Below are 7,497 nucleotides of genomic sequence, written 5' to 3' on the forward strand. Positions count from 1 at the left end.
TTTTCGCGCAGCCTCCATTCAAACGGATAAGCGCCTCTTAACGTCTTCTGATTCCTGCCATAAGTCGAATAATTTGTTTCTTAAGTAGGGGCAACCATTTCTGATGAAGGGCAGGGTTTATTTCATGACGTGGTTAAACTTGGGTGTCTAGGCCTTTCGCGCACTTCACGCCCAATTAGGTCCAATATATGCTCTAGATGGTTCAAATCCGGGGTACGATCGAGCCAAGGAATATAATCAGAATTCCATTTGAACAATGGATCTTCCTCCACGATGTTAATTTCCAACTTTGGCGGGCTCTGCACAACGGCGGATACAAAACACGGTTTGTCTGTTCATAAACAAAGGTTTCTGAAGTTGTCTTATCGCACGATAATCAGTAGCGATGAGTCAATCTCAAACAGTTCTTGTTTAAGTCTCCTGTATGGCAACTCTCTATTTAGGATTGTTTTGTTTGCAATGGGTTTCCTTCTGACCAATCTTCATTATGCTTGATTTTCCTAAGCAGATGTTATAGGTGGTCTTCTTTATCTCGGAAGGTCTTTGACGTCGTTTGTTGCCTGTTTTTTGTTCTCAAAACGACTTATAGTGAAATTGTGATGACCAACAATAGGTGCAATTGTTACAGCGACATACCTGCTTCTCTCGTGCTGATAATCTGCCATATTGCAGCAGTGGAAGGCCAATAACAAGGTGTAAATCACCAAACTTTACAAACTTGTCTATTATAAGTGCTGAAAGCAATGAGGATTAAAACATCTGTTTTATTGTTTACGGGCACAGTAGCAGATAAGAAATTGTCGAGTCGATATGTATTGATTAAACTCAGATGAGATTTAAATAATGTTTAACTAGTTATATTTAAACAAACTATATCACAAAAAAATATGGGTGTTTTTTTAATTTAGTTTTGCAATAGTTTTTTTTTTAAGGAACGACTGTAATATTTTTTCTGTCAATATAGAAATTACATTAAAAAAAATGTGGTGCGCACTGAATAATGCGTGTTTTTACATGGATGAATATGGAAATTAAGTCATTACACAGAAGCATATATATATTTAATACATGGGTCATCGTATTATAACAGATGTTAAAGATGTTCGCTACTCTATCTAAAATTAAAAAGCTTTTCAGGAGACTGTTAAAAAATAACAGTATATAAATTATAAAAAAAAAAAAAAACAAACAAGAAAAAATGAGGGGTCCGTATGCTAATATTGAACATATAAGCCTTCGAATATTTAGCAGGAAAAAAGTCTCTCTAGATTTTTCATACTTTTGACCATGGTTGCCTTCTGATGGCTTTTTATGACACTATACATGCTATATGAGATCAAATTATGAAAAGGAAAGAATACGGTACTGGGCAATGTTGTTAATGGCAAAGGGGCGAACATGCCGTTGTCAGAGATGGAGTTATCATAACCTGTCATCGTATCGATTGTTATTGAATACTTTAATCCACAGTAATTTGTAATCGCTGACATGTTTTATGTATATGTAATCGTAATTTAATCGATAGTGGCAAAAGTTGGGATGTAATCATCGATTACTTCTTTTACATTTCGATTATTTTTATAACCTATAATTAGGGTGGTTTTATATACAAACAAAAGGACTAAATTATGCATGTTATTTAATTATGAATTTTGATCTTTACAATTACCCGAATTGATTTATTATTCTACTTTTTATATTTTGTTTTCAGAGAAAACTTCTATTATTGTAATTAAATATGTTAAAATGTACCTGTTTATTATGAAAACAAATAACAAGCTAACTAAAGTCAGTTTATATATAAGCATTCTTTTTTAACCTTATGAATAAGGAATTGATGCAATGCGATGTCATCTCTCATTCGTGTTGAATTTCAAAATTATAAGATTGTTTTAATATTTCTGATTCTCAGTAAGAGATTCCATCTAGGACACTACTGTCAAGTTTTTATTTCAAAACAATGCTTTAAATGCTGTTTTTGATTTAAGTTCTAAATTTCCACTATAGTGACTGAATACAAACGTTAAATTTTGAAGCATATAATTGACAGTAATTGAAAAGTTATGTAATTTAGTAGATTAATTTCATGAATCTAAGTGAACGACTATAACAGGTGCAATACAGAAATTGGACAAAAATGTCATTGGAACATATTTATTTACAGATAAACATTAGCTTGTACTGCATGACATGTAACAATATTTGTCTATACCAACTTCTAACAAATTAAGTCATCTCACAGGCCTCCAGAGTTTTTGGAAAATTTAGTGTTTACCAAAAAACCGGTTTGGCCACAACATCAAAATTTCAAGTCACTTTCAATGCATTTATTAGAAACAGAGGACTTTGTAGCAAATATACACAAGAGAAAATCTACAGCCTTAAACAAAGAGATTTTTGTTAATTTGAAAAAAAAATGGAAAATAGACAACTCACTTGCTTTTCAATGATGTGATAGCGTTTATTTTTCACAAAAAGTTCTAAGCAACCTTTAAATTTCAAAACACCTCGTGCTGAGTCACTAAAGTCGAGTGCACCCTAAAAGGTGTACTTGATCTGGTCAATTGATATTTGTTTCAAGGAGTATGTACCCTTCTGTTGCTTCAATGCTAAACATATGGAAGTTTTATAGGAAATCCACAGCCTTTATCCTTGTTCTCTCATATTTGGCAATAGGATGACCGATAGATATAGGATTATTGCATGCAGTGCTAGCATTGATTTCCTTAAAACAAGTTTATTAAATTAAATGTAGTTATTGGTTAGAAACAAATTAAAATATGGACCAAATCAAGTACACCTTTTAGGGTGCGCTCGACTTTAGTTACTCTGCACGAGGTATTTTTGAATTTACAGTTTGGTTAGAACTTTTTGTGAAAAATAAACATAAGCACATCATAGAAAAGCAAGTGAGTAATCTATGTTTCAAATCTTATAACAAATATCTCTTTATTAAAGGCTGTGGATTTTCTATAAAATCTTGCTTTATTTGCCACAAAGTACTCTTTTTCTATTCGATCCAATGCAACAATAAATAATAGTGCTTTGCATCAAGTTTCTCCCTAGTATATGTTCAAAATGGCCTGTCTCGTCTCTATTATTCATTATATCTGTAGTTTTGATACAATTGATGTTAAAAAAATCGTACAAAAATGGCTACAGAAGGGTACATAAACCTTAACCAATAACTACATTAATAAACTTGTATCAAAGAATCAATTCTAGCACTGCATGCAATAATCCTATATCTATCAGCCACCAAATTTCCAAATATCCTTTAGGATTATGTAACCTTGTGTTGATTCAATGTTAAACATATGGAAAGTTTTAGGAAAATGACATCATATACCCTTGTACTGTCATATTTTGCAATTTGATGACTGATATATATATATATGTAAAATCGGTCTCCCTTATTTGCTCCCCTGGGCAACTTAGAGTTAGGGTAACATGTGATTATCAATAAAATTGAAAAAATTGAAAAAATCAAAGCGCTGTAAGCACTGTAGGCAGTAAACCAAAAACCAAGGCAAACATAATTATGAAAACTGGCAATGTTGGTTCAATTTATTTTTTTAAAGATTTAAAAGAACAAACATTAAACATTCATATATAATTGTACATTTATGTTCATTTAATGAATTAATCATTAAGTCAAATAATTCATATTTTATCAAGGTTTTCAATAACAACGCATATATCAAGTATATTTTTTTCGGGGTCATGAGTCTTGAGTCAGCAGTGGTCTATATTCGCAATTATTGCAGTTCTTCTAGTTGATCGTAATTGTTCGTATTAATTGACCGTTTGTAGTTCAAGTTGACTTTAGTACGAGCTTGTTCAAGTATGAATGGACTTGCTTGAGTTTGAGTTCTACAGTACAAAAGTTATGAGACACAAATCAGACAAATGTTTACTACTACAGGGATCATATCAAAATTTGTTTACACATATCTTTGGTTTTCAATTCTAATGTTTATATTTATTTACAATGCAAAGATGTATTTTGTCATCTGTCTGATTTTTTTTTTAAATGATAGCCAAAACCCGCTTCCGGAATCATATTCGATATTGTAATTTCTGCTCACGTCAGCCGTTTTGTTTTCAATGTTGTTTTTGTCAGATACGATTTTACTCGAATTTACACATTCTTCATTGGCGACTTTCTGTATAAAGCTAGCCGTTGAACAAAATAAACATCGCTGTCATGAATATTAATGCTAAAAACAAGTTTTGAAATCGTTTATTAGGATACTTTGGTAAAAATGTTTGCAAAGTTATTTTTTAATTCCTTTTAGGTCGGGCATGTCAAGAGTAGCTGGTAACTAAGTCGAATTCCGACTGCAAAAGTGGGAGATCGCAGACCGCGGACAACCGCTTAATTGAAAAGATACAAAAGTTTTGTCTTATAATTAAAATTGCCGCCAACAGCATGAACAGTAGAACTTATTTTTAGACAACAGACGTAGTTGACTACGTATTAAAGACAAACAATATTCCTACGACTTTTGCCATTTGGGAAATATAAACTGCTTGTCTTCGGCAATAAAACCTTTCATATATTTGTTCTTTGACAGCTTAGCCAAAATCTCAGAGGATATTAAACTACATAAAGATTCATAGTGTGCCCTACTTCCTATGTGCAACTTTAAAACTTTTGGATAAATCGACGATCATTTAAGGTTCATCATAACAAACGGACCAATATGGCTGTATTTACATGCCAAAAATTACTCTGAGTACAGACTTACCTGTAAAGTTGGAAAAGTTTTAATGCCTAGCATCCACTAGATATAATAAAGTTAAATGCATTTTGTGTTTCAGAAAGATAAAATATCTTTTGGATTTTGATAGGCATTTATTTTCTTTCATGCAAAAGGTGTGAAAATTGACTAAGTTGTGGTACAACTATGAGATGCTCCCTCAGGTTAATCAAAGAGCTGAAAGCTCTGAGGAAAAATGACGCCACTGTCTATATATTGGGATAGTCTTTATGCAAGTCTTGATTTTCACATACCGTATTTGCTTAACAATGCAACATGTCTCGTAAGCATATAATTGATATTTGTATATGTGTGTGTGTGAAGTGAAGGTGACAACTGGCTGGTTTTTTTAAGACAAATAAATAGGTCAAGACTACCTGAATTGTACAAATAAATACCGTGGAAAGGCTTGTATATATATCTCACTGGTACATAGTTTGAATCCTGGTCCGTTCGCGCCTATTCACATTTTCGCCCACTCTTGTTCTCCCCCTTTCACTTTCACACCCTACATAGTCGCACCCAATCTTAATTGGTTTTGTGTTAAATAACTCTGTAAGCAAGTGTTTTCTTATAAGTATTATAGTTGTCATTGTCTCAAAATAAAGTGAGACAGTTTTTTTTTTTTGTGTTGAATAAATCTTAATCATGTTTGCATCGGAACTAAACACATTTATTCTAAAAACAGTTGTTGGCATGACACGGGTTAAATGTTCTTCTCATATATGTTATGATGGTATGATACTAAACCCCTAACGGGAAGGATTGTGCCTGATGTTCATATGATGAAATCATAATTTTTCAGTCAGTTTAATTAAAGTCTGGAGCTGGCATGTCGGTTAACTGCTAGCAGTCTGTGTTGTTATTTATGTATTATTGTCATTTTGTTTATTTTATTTGGTTACATCTTCTATTATCCGACTTGGACTTCTCTTTAACTGAATTTTAATGTGCGTATTGTTATGCCTTTACTTTTCTACATTGGTTAGAGGTATAGGGGGAGGGTAGAGATCTCACAAACATGTTTAACCCCGCCGCATTTTTGCGCCTGTCCCAAGTCAGGAGTCTCTGGCCTTTGTTAGTCTTGTATTATTTTAATTCTAGTTTCTTGTATACAATTTGGAAATTTGTATGGCGTTCATTATCACTGAACTAGTATATATTGTTTAGGGGCCAGCTGAAGGACGCCTCCGGGTGCGGGAATTTCTCGCTACATTGAAGACCTGTTGGTGACCTTCTGCTGTTGTTTTTTTATTTGGTCGGGTTGTTGTCTCTTTGACACATTCCCCATTTCCATTCTCAATTTTATTTGGATAGGGTATTGTTTAAAATAATAATAATCCTTTCTAAATAAAGTGGTATTTTGTCAACGTTTTATTTTGTGTTGAATAACTCTTAATCACGTTTTGGTAAGTGTATTGCTATAACTTTGTTTCATTGACTTGTTTCAAAATGAAGTGAGATTCTGACTATGTTCTTTTCTGTGTGTTGAATAAATTTTATCATGGTTATAATATTGGATTGCTATATTTTGGTTCCTATATTTTATTGCTTCGTTGTTTCAGATCAAAGGGACCAAGCTGTTAAAAACAATTATCTTTTGTGTTTTTCCTTTAAAATCTTCAATGTTTTACTCATACCAAGCTATAAATACATTCAGTATTCACACCAAAGCAATTTAAAACAATCATGATTTTCCAATTATTCAACTTGAATTTGAATTAAAATTGGGCGCGAATGAGTAGAGTGCGAACGGACCTTCGGTGCGAACGTGCGAGGTGCAAGGTGCGAACGTGTAGGGTGCGAACGTGTATTAGGCGCGAACAGACCTGATACCACATAGTCTGAACCCCTTCTCCCACAAGACATTAAGTAAATAATCTTTTTGTTACTGTTATCAAAGGTCTAATGAAACTGAGGTAATTTCAAACATTTGTCAAAGAATTCTAGTCAAACCGGCACCTGGTTAAATTGGCAAATCAGCAAAAAGAGTAAAAATAAGAAAGGGTTTGCCAGAATTTTTTTCAGTATTTAAGCAAAAAGAGTTAAATACTAACTTTCACATTTTTGGGTGTTCATGTAGTCCAAATAATTATAACGTCTTGAAAGGCTATTATATTTTTTTTTCTTTGACGCCTTACGTCGATGTAAGGCGTCAAAGAAAAAAATATAATAGCCTTTCAAGACGTCATAATTATTTGGACTAGGTGATCATGTACATCTTGTATATATTTATTTTTCTCATCTAAATGACTTTTTTGGTGTATTTTTAATGATATATATATGAGTAGTCCAAATAATTATTATGTCTGGCAAGGCTTTTTTAATTTTATTCTGGGACGACCGCAAGACTATGTTAATTTTTTTCTGGGACGCCTTCATTCCGAAGCCTTCCTACGAACTTCGTAGGAAGGCTACCCAGAAAGAAAAAAAAATATACTTGCCAGGCGTCATAATTATTTTGACTAATACATGAGATATTGGATATTTTTATGCATTAGTTTAACCAATTGAGCATTTTATAGGATTGTTGGTTTAATGCTGTTTAAACTTTACTGAAAAAAACACCTTGAGTTTGATAATTATTTGGCATGAAAGTTTGATTTATTGAAAGGGACTCATAGTTTTCCATTTTATTTTAATAATTGTCTAATTGTTAAAACAACAGTTGGGTAAGGGCTTTGTTGTTAACCTTTATACACAACAACATATTCACTTTGGTTTCGTTGTTTAC

Source organism: Mytilus trossulus, chromosome 14, assembly GCF_036588685.1.
Source record: "Mytilus trossulus isolate FHL-02 chromosome 14, PNRI_Mtr1.1.1.hap1, whole genome shotgun sequence".
Lineage (NCBI taxonomy): Eukaryota > Metazoa > Mollusca > Bivalvia > Mytilida > Mytilidae > Mytilus > Mytilus trossulus.